Source organism: Lissotriton vulgaris, chromosome 1_1, assembly GCF_964263255.1.
Source record: "Lissotriton vulgaris chromosome 1_1, aLisVul1.2, whole genome shotgun sequence".
Taxonomy (NCBI): domain Eukaryota; kingdom Metazoa; phylum Chordata; class Amphibia; order Caudata; family Salamandridae; genus Lissotriton; species Lissotriton vulgaris.
The window spans coordinates 2,055,448,385-2,055,465,847 of NC_141685.1; the positions used below are offsets into that span (position 1 = coordinate 2,055,448,385).

At 43.8% G+C, this 17,463-nt stretch overlaps 1 protein-coding gene across 2 annotated transcripts in view; it reads right to left on the reverse strand.

Moving 5' to 3' along the window:
* PDE3A (phosphodiesterase 3A) overlaps window positions 1–17,463 on the reverse strand; it is a 1,268,538-nt gene that overhangs the window by 187,544 nt on the left and 1,063,531 nt on the right. The window lies entirely within an intron of this gene.

Genomic DNA, 17,463 nt, shown 5'->3' on the forward strand with positions numbered 1-17,463 from the left:
GAGTATGTTTGTTTTTTGCTTCCTATATTAGTGCGGTGCTTCCCTCGTCCCCTGAGCCGTTGCCAGGCGGGGTGGAGCCTCCTACTCCTACTATCATGGTAAGAGGGAGTTGTTGAACGACATACTTCTATGTCTCATATTGTAATATCAATGAGATCAATGGGTGAATTTCAAACTTGCTCACTAGCTCAATGTGCAATATAACATGATGCTTGATTCCTATGTAAGTGGTCATTATCCATGTACTAGTCTGTGTCCCTTTTTTCTCTCCTTCACAGTGACGAATATACTTTCTACAATCCAAAGAATACACCTCACTTATCAGGTGATCTTTTTTCATGTTGTAAGAAATATAAGTATTAAGTCACGTTTAATTTAATTTTTACACTTCACTTCACTTTTTGCAGTAGCATCTATACGTCTTTCGGTCCTGATGAAAGCAATGGACTCATTAGTCCCCATAAGTTTGCTGAAACATGTCGACCAATCTAATATCAGGGTAGATATTTGTTAAAACTACCTATGCTGCTTTTTAATGTTGGCGGAGCGAGCATATGACCTAATAAAGTTTTCTTATTTTTGCTCACTCACCCAATTTTATACATCTTCACTCACCCTATCCACACACCCTCTTTCACAGCACTGCAAATCAGTCACCCACCAAATGAATTGATGGGTAGTTTGTGACACTCTACCACTATTTGGCCGCCACTTGGCTCTCAGGAGGTTATACCATCTGACCTCCCCTTACTTGAGCCAGTGACGTACCAATGATTGTGAATAACAGGAATGCCAAATGATGAAGGGCGGTTCCGTGTGGTGACTGATGGATAACCTGTAAGTGATCACTGGTATCCAAGAATTCTTTCTTCTTTTTTCTGTTTTGGTTAGATGATCTGACACGGTTCTGTTAGTTTAATGACCCACACATAGATAAACCAGACCCTCTGACACTATGTTGCAAAATTATTCAGCATTATACCACATGTCCCTTGTTCTCCTGTTTTACATAAGAAATCCCCTCCCCATATAACAAAGACTTCTTTGGATCCCCCCCCCATCAAACAGTTAACATCTGTACCCAATGCTTTCAACATTTCTTCAATTGCCTCTGGGAGCATTATTGTAAAAATTAACAATTATCAAGCAGAGTGCTTTATCAATATGTATCCTAACCATGTGATAATATCTATTATTAAAAACTATCTCTATTTTCTCACATTTAAACAGGTTCGATACATGCGTACTCAATCCCCCTTTGGCCCTGTCATGTGCAGAGTTTATTGCCGGTGAGAATAGAGTTTTAAAACCGCATAAGTGATATGCCTCTGTAGCCCAGGTTTCTTGAAGACTCAATATGTCGTGGTCATTTACGGTATTAATCCATATTTGATTAGACAATTTTCTTTTTAAACATGCAACGTTCCAGTACATTATCGACCACCTGCCTGTTTTAGCTAAAATATCCACAGGACTAATGAGACCACAATTATCATTTATATTTCCGCCCAATATGTTCTTATCTGTATCACTTTCCTTCAATGCGCCAGTCTCTTCAGGATTAGTTTCCCCAAATCTTGTTCTAGGGACCTCCCGTGAACAATTCACTCCTTCATGGGTTCTCCCAGTCACAGGTATCACATTTGAAAAATTGGGCGTCAGATCGACAACTGAGCCCCCAGTTCTAAGTCAATCTACCGCCTCAAGCTCTGAGAGCATATCAAAGTGATTAAACGTGGGGATGTTAAATCTGTTTTTGTGCCCGGCCCTAATACCTCCGTGCTGAATCCCAAATGCATGTATATTTGGAGGCGCAAAAAAGGATGGAGAATAAAAATAACTTAGATCAAAGGTATGTATGCCACCATCTCCTCTTTGATGATACCAATCGCAAATGTGGCTAACTACCCGTCTATCCCTAAAATTAACAATGATACAGTCACCCACTAGATCCCTTGATCTGTGACCCACCCAGCTTACTCTTCGAACATATAGGATTTCTCTGTGAATGTTAGGCAGGAGTGGTCTATTCTTATTCAGTCAAAATGCTACCTTGTTTTTTAGTTCGGGATAGGTTTCAATTTTTTCACTGTATAACTCAGGGACACCAGATAGCACTACTGTGTACGGAGAAGAATCAGGTGGTAGATCAATGCATGGGAAAATTCTCTTTATTTTACAGCAGTTATGGGTTCCTTAACTGTATGTATAGCTTTATTAGCCCGTCCAGCGACTCCAGGATCCTTTACCACCTCCCTCGCCCCTGCTTGCAGGCCCTCCCCTTCATTCATCAGTGTCCTATTCCCAGAGGATTTATCAACCTGACCAGTTCCATTAGGTAACGGGACGGGTATTTCAATTATTGTCGCAGTAGGTGGTGGTGAAGCAATCATACTTATGGGATCTCTAGTTGGGTTATGTCCTACTACACTTTGATTATGTGTCCTATCAGCAAGTTGCCTTAGTATATCAGAACTGGCTGTAAATACCTGTTCGAGAGTTCCTAATTTCTCACTAATCAGTTTTATCCTCTCTAGGAGTGGAAACATTAGAGATTTTATTAAGTGTTTAACTTTCTCCATAAAGCCCTCAGTAATTTGAGGTGGAGGAGGTAAAGACTCGGCCAGCCTTACAGCCGATGCATTTGGCGAGGGAATGTTATTCAGTGCAGATGTAATAGTTGGTGCAGGATGTGTCAATATTACTGTGTTCTTAGTTATTTTAGGTGTTTTTGCTGTTTTAGCTGTCTTAGGTCACGTACCCTTCTGGGAACCCCCTCCGCCATTTCTCTTAGCCGTAGGCTCTAGCCCTAAAGCTGTTTTTAACAGCTGAGAGTTTGGATTGTTTTTGGCTATGGACCTTGTAGGAAACCGCGTTGTGGATTCATTAGATGTATTACCTAAAACAGAATCATTACTCGAAACAGTAAAACTTGCCTCCCTAGTCGCAGGTAGTTTAATCGACGCCTGAGGCTGTAGATCATTAGTATTTTCCCCATTAACTTTGTGGCTTGATATTTCTTTTCCTTGTTTTTCTGGGGTGGTAGCTAACATTATAGGACCAAAAGAAGATTGTTTAGTGTAAATAGGTTCTATTGACAGACGACTATTTCGTGCTACAGAACTGATGTAGCCCTAGTTATAAATTGATCCAGTGTCCCAGTGACACTACCACCTGTCACTGCTTTCCTCCCTTTCCCTACACGTAACGCCATCTGACCCAACTACTTGTGCTAAAGTATTACACAAAACAGGGCAAGTGTCAAATGCAATAACAGGTATAAAACACAAACTAAAGTAAACCGAGCTATTAAAAGTCTTACAAAAAGTCAGGTACACTGATGTTCGAGGGGTGGCCCAGCTCAGCCTCCTTGGCCTCTGAGGGGCTCAGACGGGCCCGCCCATGGCCCAGGCTAAGCCCGGCGCGCCCCCGCGAGCATTCCGCGCAGCGGGAGAAGCGAGGGGCTAAGTAGGGTCAAGCAGACTCAGGTGCGGACTCTCCACACTGCCCCCTGGGACCTGTAGTGAAGCAAAAAGTGTCCTCACTGTGGCAGACGAAGCGGCTTCCGCGAAGTAGGAGTGGCGAGGGGATAAGTAGGGTCAAGCAGGCTCAGTTGCGGGCTCTCCACACTGCCCCCTGGGACCTGTAGTGCAGCAAAAAGCGTCCTCCTCACTGTGGCAGACGAAGCGGCGAGGGGCTAAGTAGGGTCAAGCAGGTTCAGGTGCGGGCTCTCCACACTGCCCCCTGGGACCTGTAGTGCAGCAAAAAGCGTCCTCCTCACTGTGGCAGACAAAGCGGCTCTCATAAGGTATTTAGAAAAGTATCTGCTGGCTCTGTGGCGTGGCATCCATCGCAATTTGGTGTCAATACTCTGAGGTGGGGTGGAAGAGTTGAGAAATATGTCTAGAGGTGTAATATGAGCCAGAAACAAGAACTCACTTTATTGTTTTTATCGTATGACTGAGACACTGTATTATTACTCCATAGATTATGTTTGGAACATTCATTAGGGCTGATACTGAAAGCTAGATGTAATCCACCTCTCTGCAGGTAATGAATTGAAACGTTTGTTCGTTGGGTTGATAGTTGACTCTTATGTTTGAGGACAGTCAGTAACCAGTTCGACTGTCTACAGATCGGTTCAGACTGCACAGATATTTCCTTGGGTAGATTTGTGTCTTGGTTACGAGGTATGTGCTTAATTGTAGCACCACATTTCTTTTCTAACACTCATTCCCCGAGCAACCGAGCCGCATGGAATAGACAGGTTTTTGGATTAATCTCCACCTACAACGGGAGAGACTTCCCTCTCTGCCTGTGAACCTTTGGATTAATTTCCACCTACATCGGAAGAGACCTTTCCCCTTTGCCTGTGAACCTCTTAACTCTGCAATCGAGCTCACCGTGGACTGAACTTTAAATGTCTTTCCTTGGACCAAAGTGTTCCACCGTCCTGATGAAGACCCCGTTGTAAGGCCACCACTCACCCTCCTTAACGCAGGGGTCAAAACGTAGACTGTCTCACTAATGACTCTTACATGCTCATAGAAACAAATGTATGGATGTTAAATACCCCTATGAGCATTGTATATAAAAGGAACTATTGTGACCTACATAGGCTGGAAAGGTCTATTTGTAAATACTGTGTATTGTTTCTTCATGTCACAAACACCTTTACCTTGTCCCCCACTTGTCAACTCACTATCACCACCCTGAATCTTCTTTTTCCTACACTTATGAGCACTACCAATAGGAAATGCTAAGGGATCCACTAATGCATTGAATTACAATCGCATTTGATGTTGTTATCATTTGGAAATTAAATTCCTGTGTTTTTTAATTCATTCCTATTTGTGGTGAGCTGTTGTGTATATATATATTCTTTCTCTATTTGTACTCAATGATCTGACCATTACGACCAATTGTGCAAACGTACTGCTTTAGTAACTCAGGCCGGGTGGTTTTTACATTGGCTTAACCCTGTAAAAACTCAACATTTTCTAATACTGAGCACTTTTTAAATCACGTCAAAGTATGATTGCACATCGCGGTACCACTTCTCTCGTACCAGTTCTTCGGGTTCATTTCCTAGGCACGTGTACTTTTACCTTGATATTTGTATACGAGTCTAACGCTGTTGATGCGAGTTGATTTCACTGCATACATGATATTTGAACGGATTGTGCACAATTTGAACGTTGGTGGTTGGAGACTTCACATTCTTTACATTCTTTACCTTCTTATCTTTCATCACTTTGCACTTTTACTCTATTCATGTGTAGTTTTTAAGGCTTCCTATTCTGTTATTTCTAAATCACTGAAAGTGGTGGCAAACGCAAATACAAAATTTTCTTTCATTGTTATATAGTGAATTTGTTACTTTTGTAAAGACTTCTCATACAATGTCATTTGTGCTGTTCTAGCAGATTGGTAGCGAAGACCGCTTGAGTATGAAAACTTACCGAACAGTGAAACATTAAGCCCCTGAAGAAGAGACACGTCTCGAAATGCATTGGGCAATTTCTGTTTTGGTTTATATATTGGCAACATTCTGAAGACATTACACTGATGTAATTTGTATTGCATATGATTTCATATGCTTAGCTTGTAATGCAATTTGAATCGAATCATTTTGTTCTTTACCACAAAATTCAATTCTCAGAATAAATCGTGTCTGAAATGACACAAAAAATATGAAGTTTAGGGTTTATATGGTTACTCGTTTTTACAAAAACTAAAACCTTAGGGACCATTGAATATTGCGTTGAGTGAGGGGGGTGGACTTCTTCCACACCCATCTTTATTTAGTTTAGCACAGGTCTTGAGGTTGGAACGTAAGCACTCGACAGAGGACGTTAAACCTATTTAGGTTAAAAGTTCATTATTTGCACATACATTAAATAGGAGTGCGGTTGACAACTTTATTAGAGGCGCATAGAAACGGTTTGAGAGACCAGGTAAAAGGAAACTGCAGTAATCTATTTGTGGTAAATATTTGATTTACCGTCTTAATTTCTATGCAGGTAAGTACTTAATCAATAATAACTCAATCGGAAAGAAAAAGGCAGAGTCCGTGGTGTTAGAGTTCTTAGGGGTTTTATTCCTTAAAAAGGAATGGTCATGACCTGGATATCATGTTCCTGCAACCACAGGGGTTCAGGAAGGGATAGAGCAATATTTTATTGACAATACATAGCTTATATACTTAAATCACATCATAGAAACCAATATAGTAGGCGTAACAGCTGAGAGAAGACAAGATAACAGCATCCACATGTTAGTAATACGTAATCAGAAGGCGTGAACTAGGCGTGAACATAGAGGTGTGTGCTAGAAACGTCATGGGTGGGTGGCACAAATGGGTGGCACAAAGCAGAGATGTTGCAATGTCAGCAGAAATCTGAGGCTTGGATGCGCGCGCAGCTGCATGACGTGTGATTGACGTGAAAACTGGAGGGTGCAGGGGACTTGACATTTACACTGGCGGAAAGAGACAGAAGTCTGGCATGTCAGATCAACTCGTACTTCTATCATATCTGATATCTGATGTTTGGGAACCATATTATCTAGACGGAAAGGTCTCTGGAACAGAAGCTTATTCTATACTGACTGTGAGTGCGTGTATAAGCGCCTAAGTGTCTACATGAGAATGCGAGGGGCATGGGCCTTCCATGGTAACAGGGGCTATGAATTACTTGCACAGAGACAGCGAGGCCGGGCCCTTCGCTCTACAGCTGGGGGGATGTTTACTTAAACTAGTAGGCAGGAATGTATTTTCGAGGAGCGGAACAGATAATTCGAAGGTTGAAGTCAGTCTTGGCAGGCAGCAGGCTGTGCTAAGCGCCGGGAGCCGCACAGAAAGTAAGTCAGAGGTCACGGGTACAGAGACAGCCTGGGCTGAGGCTTTCAGAGTCAGAAGCCAGGAGAAAAAGGCTCGATGGCAGAATTCAGGGCCTACTTTGCCAGAGCTGAAAAACGTGTAAAGTATACCACAAAAAGACGTTGGCATAGCATACTTAGGAACGGACTATTCAACCCATTCAGGGTGGGTCTGAAAGAGGACATGTTAACGTTGGACGCAAATGTATTTGCGTCTTCATAGCTGGCACAGGAGGGAAGTTACATGCACTTTAAGCTGGTACATGGAGTCGGTGGGGTACACGCTAGGGAACACAACTTGACCATAAAATTTATATTTCCTCATTCCCTCCTTGTTCCCTACGGACCCTTCATGATATATCGATCCTCATGAATCGATCAGTTTGTTCTTGTAACATCATTTGCTCTTCTTTCTTCCTCTCACGTTTTGAGAGAAAACTGGAATGTTCAATGCATGATGTGGCACACAGTCCACAAATCGCTGGCCCACACTGTAGGCACAGGCAGCAACTGAATACTAGGACTAGGCCGATACCTAGGAAGGATAGGATCTTCCATCCCCAAGCAGTTAACGTTGTCCAGAACCAACCGGACCAAGTCCAGGTGCCTGGATTCTGATGTATCAGATTTGCAATTTTATGAAGACGTGTAATAGCTTGATATACCGTTGGCGCATTTTCTGGGATGAAAACACAGCAACTTGACCCGATGACCTTACAAGCTCCGCCTCTATCTGCCAAGATGACGTCAATAACAAGACGATTCTGAAGAACAACAACCTGCATGGCGGACTGCTCCTCTGTTAAGTTACCTAGGGCGGAGGCAGTTTCATTTACTACTGCTTCAAGTGTTCTAGTTAATCTGCGTATTAGTTTACTATTTTGGACGGGGCCTGTGAAGAAAAAGAATCCTTTATTGAAATCTGTGTACTGCTCCCATGCCGTTTCAGTGTAGTCAACAATCGGGAGATCTCTTCGGAGTCTATTCTTTACTAGATGTGTATTTTTGTGATAATCAGGAGGAGCTAGAAAAACGGGTGGCAGAAGGAATGCGATGTAACAGGTACCATCCCAATCTGGAGGTAAGCGTATGTATGCGGTATGACCACAAACAAAGTAGGAATGACGGGTAGCTCTAAAAGAAGACTTGCCTTGATCACTGAATTCGACCACAGTAGTACATTTACTATGACCTAAGTGTACTGAACCCTTCTTACTGACACATAATTCACCAGTGACTGGTAATACTGACATAGCAGGGAGAACTGGTGCAGCTTCGGATTCAACAGTAAGAATCATAAGGTTAATTGTGTAATTACCTAATCCATATACTTCATTTTCTAGATCAGTTCCTATTCTAATGGGAAGTCCCTTCTTGTCAGGGTAACAGACGTTAAGCAGAACTAAGTTCAAGTTTCCCCAAACCCAGCTTCCTTTAAAAACAGCAACATCAGGATCTACGGAATTAATTATTCTAAACCATGCACCACAGGAGCCATTGTGAGTGAACGGGTACGGAAAGAGGGGCAGAACTCCCTTGTATTTCTGGTAGGGAGGGAGTCGGCCACATATCCAGCAGTTTGTAGCGTTGTTAGTTTGGTGGGAGTGATGTAACATACTAATGAATGTGTTGTTGCGCAGCGCAAGTCTGTAAGAAAGTTCGTGTGGAGGTAATTCACTAAAAGAATGTTCAGCAGTGACATTGTAAGCAGATTGTTCACGTTTGAAAATAGGGTAATATATAGGAAGCAGTATACTTGCAACAATAATCAGAAGACTTAGGAAAAACATAATTAATAATGTCACTATACAGTGACTGCGGAGTGATTTGCAATATGTATGTTTCTTGAGTTGTCTCTCTCTCTCTCTATCTCGATCTAGGGGATACATGTCAGAAATTATTTAACCGATTCACCTAGGGGAGGACTTAAACAATTAAACTGTCTGACTTGCTAGATCGAAGTTTCAGTTTGTACTCCTCTTGGGGAGTTTTCTCTCGTTCGGGAACTTTAAAGTCACTTGGCTCAATACAGTCTTTGGAGGGGGTGGACGAGTCTGGGTCTGGTTTCAGTTCGTTGCATTTTTTAATATGACTCGTATGTATCCACCCCTTTCTGCCTTCCACCTTTACTGCTGTCCTCGTAGTAGGAAGAACGGTCTTCGGCTCTTTCCAGCGGGGCTCCAGCGGACTTTTCCTGTCGAAGTTCCTAATTAGGACCAGATCTCCTGGACGGACATCATGCGGCTTTACATCAGTGTTGTCAGGGAAGGCTGCGGCAACCTGTGAACGACATGATTGGAGTGCAGACATCAAGGAGGCAAGGTAATCTGTCAGCATATTACAATCAACATCAGTAATTTTCTTAGGAATGGGCGTCCCCCACATATTCGGTGGTCTGCCAAAGACCACTTCATACGGGGATAGTCCTGATCGCGAGTGGGCGACCATCCTCATATAGAACAATGCAACTGGCAGGGCGACTATCCAGTCGACCCCTTTCTCTTTACAAACTTTAGCAAGGCGTGTCTTTAGTGTCTGGTTATGCCTCTCTACAAGGCCAGCGGCTTCAGGATGTCGGACACAATGGAATCTCCACTGATATCCTAGCAGCAAGGAAACTTGTTTCATTAATTCGGATGAGAATGGCTGTCCGTTATCTGAATACACGACACGAGGCAAGCCGTACCGTGGGAAGAATTCTCGAACCAGCTGTCTTGCAGTGGTCGGAGCAGTGTAATCTGGGACTGGATATGCTTCGGTCCAACGGGAAAGTGCACAAACAATTACGAGGACATATTTGAATCCTCGACAACGGTCCATCTGGATATAATCCATCTGGAGGACTTCAAAAGGGTGATCAGGAGGATGAAATCCACCTTGCTCTACGGGGACACTTTTTCCTGGATTGAACTGACAACAGATCATGCAAGTACGCACTTTCTGTTTTGCTGCTGCTCGTAAGTGTTTATTATACCAGAGATTCTGTAAACTGTCTAACATCGCTTTTTCTCCTAGATGTGCAGGACTATGTGCTGTATTGATTATGACTTGAACCATCGAGTCGGGGAGAAACCATGTAGATTTTCCCTTCGTCATCCAACCTTGATCTGTCTGGATCTCTCCTAGTTCGGTCCATTTCTTTATTTCATCTGTAGTAGCATGTGTCTGAACATCGATTACATCTAGTGTGGGATCCCTGACTGTCATACAATGTGTCGGTACTATTGTCTTTGTCACGTCAGTTATCTGAGTATGAGTCAATGCTGTATGTTTTGCTGTCTGGTCTGCCAGGTCGTTACCCTGGGAAACAGAATCTGTAACTTTAGTATGTGCTTTACACTTCATGACGGATATGCCTGAAGGCAGATGTATTGCTTCTAACAGTGCTTGAATGAGGGGACCGTGTTGAATCTTGGCACCATGAGAGGTCAAGAAACCTCGTTCTTGCCATAACATTCCGAAGTCGTGTACAACTCCGAACGCATAACGGGAATCAGTGTATATATTAACATTTCTGTTCTTGGCTAGTATACAGGCTCGGGTCAGAGCGATGAGCTCTGCCGCTTGAGCAGACAGTGTATCAATACGATGTGTTTATTTAACTTCAGTTTCAGTGGTCACTGCATACGCGGCCACTAAGTCTCCTGTACTTGTTCTCATACATGAACCATCCACGTAAAGTGTCAGGTCTGGATTTGTCAGTGGGACATCTGTTAAGTCTCGTCGGGGCTTTGTTACTGCATTAATGATCTCTATACAATCATGCGGGGCTGGATCTGTCATAATGGAAGGTAACAATGTTGCGGGGTTTAGAATGCTGCAGCGTCTGATTTCTATGTGTGGCTGGAATAGCGTTAATTCATAACCTGTCAGTCGTGCTATAGTCAAGTGTTGAGTCTGGGTTCTGTTTAAAAGAACCTCTACAGAATGTGGAACTTGTACTGTTAATTGATGTCCTAAAACAATTGAGTTGCTCTGTCTGATTGCTAAAGCTGTCGCTGCTACGGACTTCAAGCACGCAGGGAGTGCCTGGGCTACTGAATCCAATGTACTTGAAAAATAAGCGCAAGGCTTATGTGAACCTGCTTGATCTTGGGTGAGGACAGACAACGCTGTACCATCACGTTCTGTAACAAAAAGTGTAAAAGGCTTGCTGTAACATGGTGTCGCTAAAACTGGTGCTTGGCATAAAGCTTTCTTTAATTCTTCAAAGGCTTGTGTGTGTTCCTGAGTCCAAGGAAGGACAGTCGAAGTCGCTGCCTCCTGTGTTGTTAACTGGATGAGTGGTTTAGCTAGACATGCATACTGAGGAATCCATTGTCTGCAGTACGAGGTGAGGCCTATAAAGGCCCGCACTTCCTTTTGTGTCTGGGGTTGTGGCATATTTACAATTAACTGAATGCGATCGGGAGTGAGCTGTCTCCCCACTTTGGACAGCAAGTGACCCAAGTACACAACTTGCTGAACACAGAATTGAAGCTTCGAAGGAGACACCTTGTGTCCCTTGTCGGCCAGAAAATGTAAAACTGTCAGTGATGCTTGTTCACATTCGGGCTCACTTCGTGCGGTGATCAGCAGATCATCGACGTATTGCAGTAAAGCGGTGTTAACTGGCATTTGAATACAATCTAGTTGTCTTTTCAGTGCTTGACTATAGATGCTGGGGCTTTCTGTGAATCCTTGAGGTGCGCGTGAAAATTTGAAACTTCGTCCATTTAAACTGAATCCGAAGAGATATTGGCTCTCTGGGTCGATAGGCACACTAAAGAAGGCGTTCTTGAGATCAATTACAGTAAAGAACGTTGCTTCAGAATCAATAGCAGTCAATAGGGAAGAGATGTCGGGGACCACAGGGTACTGTGGTATGATGCATTTATTCAGTTCTCGTAAATCAATCACCAGCCGATATACTGGCGGTGCATTGGGATCAGTACGTTTAAGAATCGGAATGATAGGGGAATTGCAGATATTGGAGTCGGTCTCTACGACCACTCCTTGGGCAATGAGCTCTTCAATGATTTCCAGTAAAGCCACTACAGCATCGGGTGGTAACTTGTATTGTCTGATTCTTGGTAAAACAACACCTGGTTTCAGTGTAACACGGTAAGGTGTGATATGCATACAGCCTACATCGGTTGGGCCTTGTGCCCACAAGTGATCTGGTACATTTCTTAATCTGACATCAAACTCTCGTAATACATAGTGACCCTTGAAATCCCGCAGAAAGAGTCTAACTCCCTCCGGGGAACAACATATCACTGCTCCTAGAGCCTTCAATGTTTTGATACCTAACAGATTTTCTGGACATGATTTCGTAAGTAACAAGTCTGTAACACGTGATAATGGACCCACAGCCAGGGGGACGGGTTCTGATACTTCATTTACAATAGGCTGTCCTGAAAAACCAAGGGAAACATTCTGTGAGCCTGAGAGGGGTGCCCCTGGGACTTCGTTATGGCTGATTGTAGTGCGACTTGCCCCTGTGTCAATTAAAAACTTTCTGTCTTTTCCCAATACTTGACTGTGTACATAAGGACCCTCTTGATCTACAGGAATCTCAATAAGAGGCAAGCCAACCTCCCTCTCCAGGCTGTTTCATGTGTATCGTGGATAATCGGGGTAAGCAGATTGGGCATACTGGTACATCTGTTGTGAAACTTGCTGAGTCGCGGCAATGGGCTGTGGCTGTGATACCGCTACTGTCTGTGCTGCATGTGATGAAGCATGCATAGGATGTGTATTCTGCATGGGCTGTACATTCTGTGAAGTCTGTTGCTGGGCCTGGTCTTGTCTTGGCGGATGCGGTCTTTCCTTAGTTTTACCTGTTGCTATGTTATGTTTCAGAACTGGACATTCATGTACGTAGTGGCCTGGCTGCTTGCAATAGTTGCATGTCCCTTTAACGAGAGCTGCGGCGTGACCTGTCTGGGTCGTACCCTTTCTCTGACCGTCGGCTGGAACTGATTGGGCCACTAACATTTTCATTTTAGTGTCTTTCATGCGTTTCTGTTCATGATCCTGTTCTTCTCTAATTCTGTTCTGATGGTATTGTAACATCTGTAACATCTGTGATGGCGTATTTGCTTGCCATGTACTCTCAACCTTGTATACACGGTTTTTAACTGCTAACAGGGAATTCTCGACTAACTTCGATACAAAAAGGTGCGGGTACGACTCGCTACTTGGTTTAAGACCACTATTAATAATGAAACATTTCTCGAATCTTGAATAGAAGTCACTAGTATCTTCATCTGGTTTCTGTTTACAGGCCGAAATTGCGTCCCAATCTTCCTTTCTAGTTGTCAGTAATCTTGGCAGAACCTGTACTATCAAACCTGGTAATGCTTTAGTTTTCTCCCCAAGGCCTAGCCCTGGGGTACGTTTGTCCTCCTCGTCTTCTATTTCTGCCCATAAAATCTTTTTGTCTCCCACCTCCCATTCTTTTTCCTTGAGTTTCTCGTAGATGCCTGTGGGCAGCAATACCTTTAACATTTTCATGATATCTTCATATGTGTAATCCCCCATCAATAACATGTCTTTAAGTTCTCTGTGAAAACCTGCAGGGTCTTTATCATGACTGGGTACTAGTTTCTTCATTTCTAACAGTTCTAACTTAGTCAGAGGCGTGTGTACATACACGCGTTTCAAGGTCTGATCGGCACCCATAACTGGATGTACTTCTCGTAAAGGGTTCTGACTTTCAAGACCATGCAGACGCTCCATATGATACATTTTTCTTTCTGGGGGCGGAGCGGGAACATATTCGGAGTTTACGAAAGTGTTATATCTATGTCGTTGTTCTAGAATTATTTGTATTAACTTGGTACTTAAACCTCTCCATCTATCCATGAGTAGTGCTTCTAATGTATCGTGTAAGGGACCTGGATCGGAATGTTGGTTTCTGTATAACGTGAGGAGGTGCTGAATCATGTATACGCCTGCTAATTTCTGTTCGTCTGGGGAAAGGTTCAGAAATGTCTGCGCTACTGTGTCATCATTGTATATGTTCGGATTGTCAGCCCATAATACTGCTGACCGGGCTAGTTCTTGCTCAACCATAGAATTGAGTACGTGGTACCCTATTCGGTCTCGAAGCCTTTTATCAGTCTCCTGGAACTGATGTTCAGGAGAATTCGGTTTTGTTATGCCAGAGAGAAAAACTCTCTTGCTTTCCGGACGAATGCCTTTCCTAAGGTAAGTTCCCTTACCTACATACGCTATCGTGTCTGTGGTCCTTTCTGGTTCTTCAGGTTCTTCCTCCTCCTCGGAGGAAGCCTTTTCTTTCTCTTTTTCGTGTATTTCTATCACTGCCTTTCTTATTCTTTTGTACATACTGGCTATGCAACTTCCTTTATCATGTTTTCCTTCGGATATATTTTGACCCCACCTATTGAGTCCCTCTAATTCCTCTTGTTCTGTCTCAGGCCTGTCTCGTTCTCTTATTAGGCAATTTATAAAAAAACGTAGTATATATGCTTGAGTGTCAACTTTCTGATGTGCCATGGCCTCCTTAATACTGTCGGGGTCTTCCCCAGTCTGGACAAAATGATATATTCTATCTAGGTGCGCTTTCATTCCTGAGAACAACAGTAGGTAATCTGTAGCATGTCGTAAGCGTAGTGATGCTATCATCATTCTATCGTCTTTACCGGGTACTGGATCATATCTGCAAACTGAAAGCGGTTCTTTGAGTATGTCGAGACGGGGTGATTGGAATGCAAAAGGATTCTGCATATCCCTAAGGTGTAATCTGTGTGTTGGTGGCGGGGTCCGAAGACCCCCCATCGCACCTCCTGAGGCGGAGGCTTGGACATTACCTCTCTGCGGAGTCTGTGTCTGTACTTGGACTTGTCTTTTTGTAGGATCAGGTAGAAGCGGTTTTGGTATATCAATCTTAGGTGCGGGAAGTGGTGGGGGAGGAGGAATGGCAGGCTGTCGGACGGGAAAACCTGATTGCAGTAACGGCGGGATATGGTCTGGAGGCGGGTTGCCACCCCCGTCACCGTCAGTAGGCGGGACGTGGGCACGTGGATTGGTGTAAGCGGGTGCTACATCCTCTAGATAGGAATTCAGAAATATGTCTTTAGTAGTCCTATGATTTACTTTAGTTGGAACCAATGGTGGCGGCAGATTTTTCGGTATTTCTGAAGTGGCTTCAGGCGAACCCTCGGCCACGAGGTACATACTATTTACAAGATTGTTCCGTGCGCGGTCTATTTGTTCTGATTTTACTCGGATCCCTTCAGTAACTAATTCGTTTTCTTGGGCTTTATCTGATTCTTTAAGTCTGTCTTCTCTACGGAGTGCTTTTTCAGCACGCTTATGTGATTCCTTACGCCAAAATTCTATGGCGTCCTTCTGAGACTGTCTGGCTTTCTTTTTCCATAGCGCTTCCTCTACCTTCATGATGCACTCGGCATCCCATGTTCCGGTAACAGGCCATCTGTGTCTCTCGTCTAGATGCTTAGTATAATCGGCCCATAAATCTAGGTACAATATGGCATCTAAGCCATGCTTGTGGTACATAAAATTTCCTGGAGTGTCCCTAGGGGGGATAGGAATTTCTTCCTCTAGTATCCCTTTCCTAGTTCCTATCTGCTTTAACTTATTGAAAAACGGCATCTTGTTTACTTTAATACTGAGTGCTCAATCCTTACTACTTAATACAGCTAGTTACACAAGAACACAATGCACATTAAAAACAGTCACACTCATACCACGACATTAATCACATGAAAGATATTTGAGACATATATGACTACCCCCTATACTGATGTACTGCTAAACAGCACAGATACACTGTCAGAGACAATGCAGAAACTTGAAAAACTGATGTACTGCTAAACAGTACAGATACACTGTCTAAAAACAGTGCAGACCGAATTTGTGTACCCAAACCCGTCTTGATACGTCCCAGCAATGGTACTCACCGGGAAGCACGGAAACTGAAGGCCTCGGAAAACTCGACTGGACTGGACCGGACTCGACTCGACACGTGGATACTTTGGAAAACTGGTGGGCCTCTTGACACCTCGGACCTTGCTTCTTTCGGCTAGGCTCTGGTCGGGATCCTCCGCACTCCTCACCGCCTCGTCTGGGTGCTGATCGCAGTCTTCGTCACCTCCGTGGGCCAGAGGGAGATACAGGAAATCCTGCCAGTACGCGTAGTTTCCGTCTAACTGATGGCAGGGGACAGAGCTTGCAACGCACCAACCGGCGCGTGGGGTGGGGGAGGGGTCCCTGTTCGGGCGCCAAAATAATGTGGTAAATATTTGATTTACCGTCTTAATTTCTATGCAGGTAAGTACTTAATCAATAATAACTCAATCGGAAAGAAAAAGGCAGAGTCCGTGGTGTTAGAGTTCTTAGGGGTTTTATTCCTTAAAAAGGAATGGTCATGACCTGGATATCATGTTCCTGCAACCACAGGGGTTCAGGAAGGGATAGAGCAATATTTTATTGACAATACATAGCTTATATACTTAAATCACATCATAGAAACCAATATAGTAGGCGTAACAGCTGAGAGAAGACAAGATAACAGCATCCACATGTTAGTAATACGTAATCAGAAGGCGTGAACTAGGCGTGAACATAGAGGTGTGTGCTAGAAACGTCATGGGTGGGTGTCACAAATGGGTGGCACAAAGCAGAGATGTTGCAATGTCAGCAGAAATCTGAGGCTTGGATGCGCGCGCAGCTGCATGACGTGTGATTGACGTGAAAACTGGAGGGTGCAGGGGACTTGACATTTACACTGGCGGAAAGAGACAGAAGTCTGGCATGTCAGATCAACTCGTACTTCTATCATATCTGATATCTGATGTTTGGGAACCATATTATCTAGACGGAAAGGTCTCTGGGACAGAAGCTTATTCTATACTGACTGTGAGTGCGTGTATAAGCGCCTAAGTGTCTACATGAGAATGCGAGGGGCATGGGCCTTCCATGGTAACAGGGGCTATGAATTACTTGCACAGAGACAGCGAGGCCGGGCCCTTCGCTCTACAGCTGGGGGGATGTTTACTTAAACTAGTAGGCAGGAATGTATTTTCGAGGAGCGGAACAGATAATTCGAAGGTTGAAGTCAGTCTTGGCAGGCAGCAGGCTGTGCTAAGCGCCGGGAGCCGCACAGAAAGTAAGTCAGAGGTCACGGGTACAGAGACAGCCTGGGCTGAGGCTTTCAGAGTCAGAAGCCAGGAGAAAAAGGCTCGATGGCAGAATTCAGGGCCTACTTTGCCAGAGCTGAAAAACGTGTAAAGTATACCACAAAAAGACGTTGGCATAGCATACTTAGGAACGGACTATTCAACCCATTCAGGGTGGGTCTGAAAGAGGACATGTTAACGTTGGACGCAAATGTATTTGCGTCTTCATAGCTGGCACAGGAGGGAAGTTACATGCACTTTAAGCTGGTACATGGAGTCGGTGGGGTACACGCTAGGGAACACAACTTGACCATAAAATTTATATTTCCTCATATTCTGCTCAAGACTGGCGAGTAGTTACTGAGTATTATGGATGTGCTGCATGAGAAGAGTAGGCAGATCTTGCATATGTTTAGTTGAAGACTAGGTGACTGTA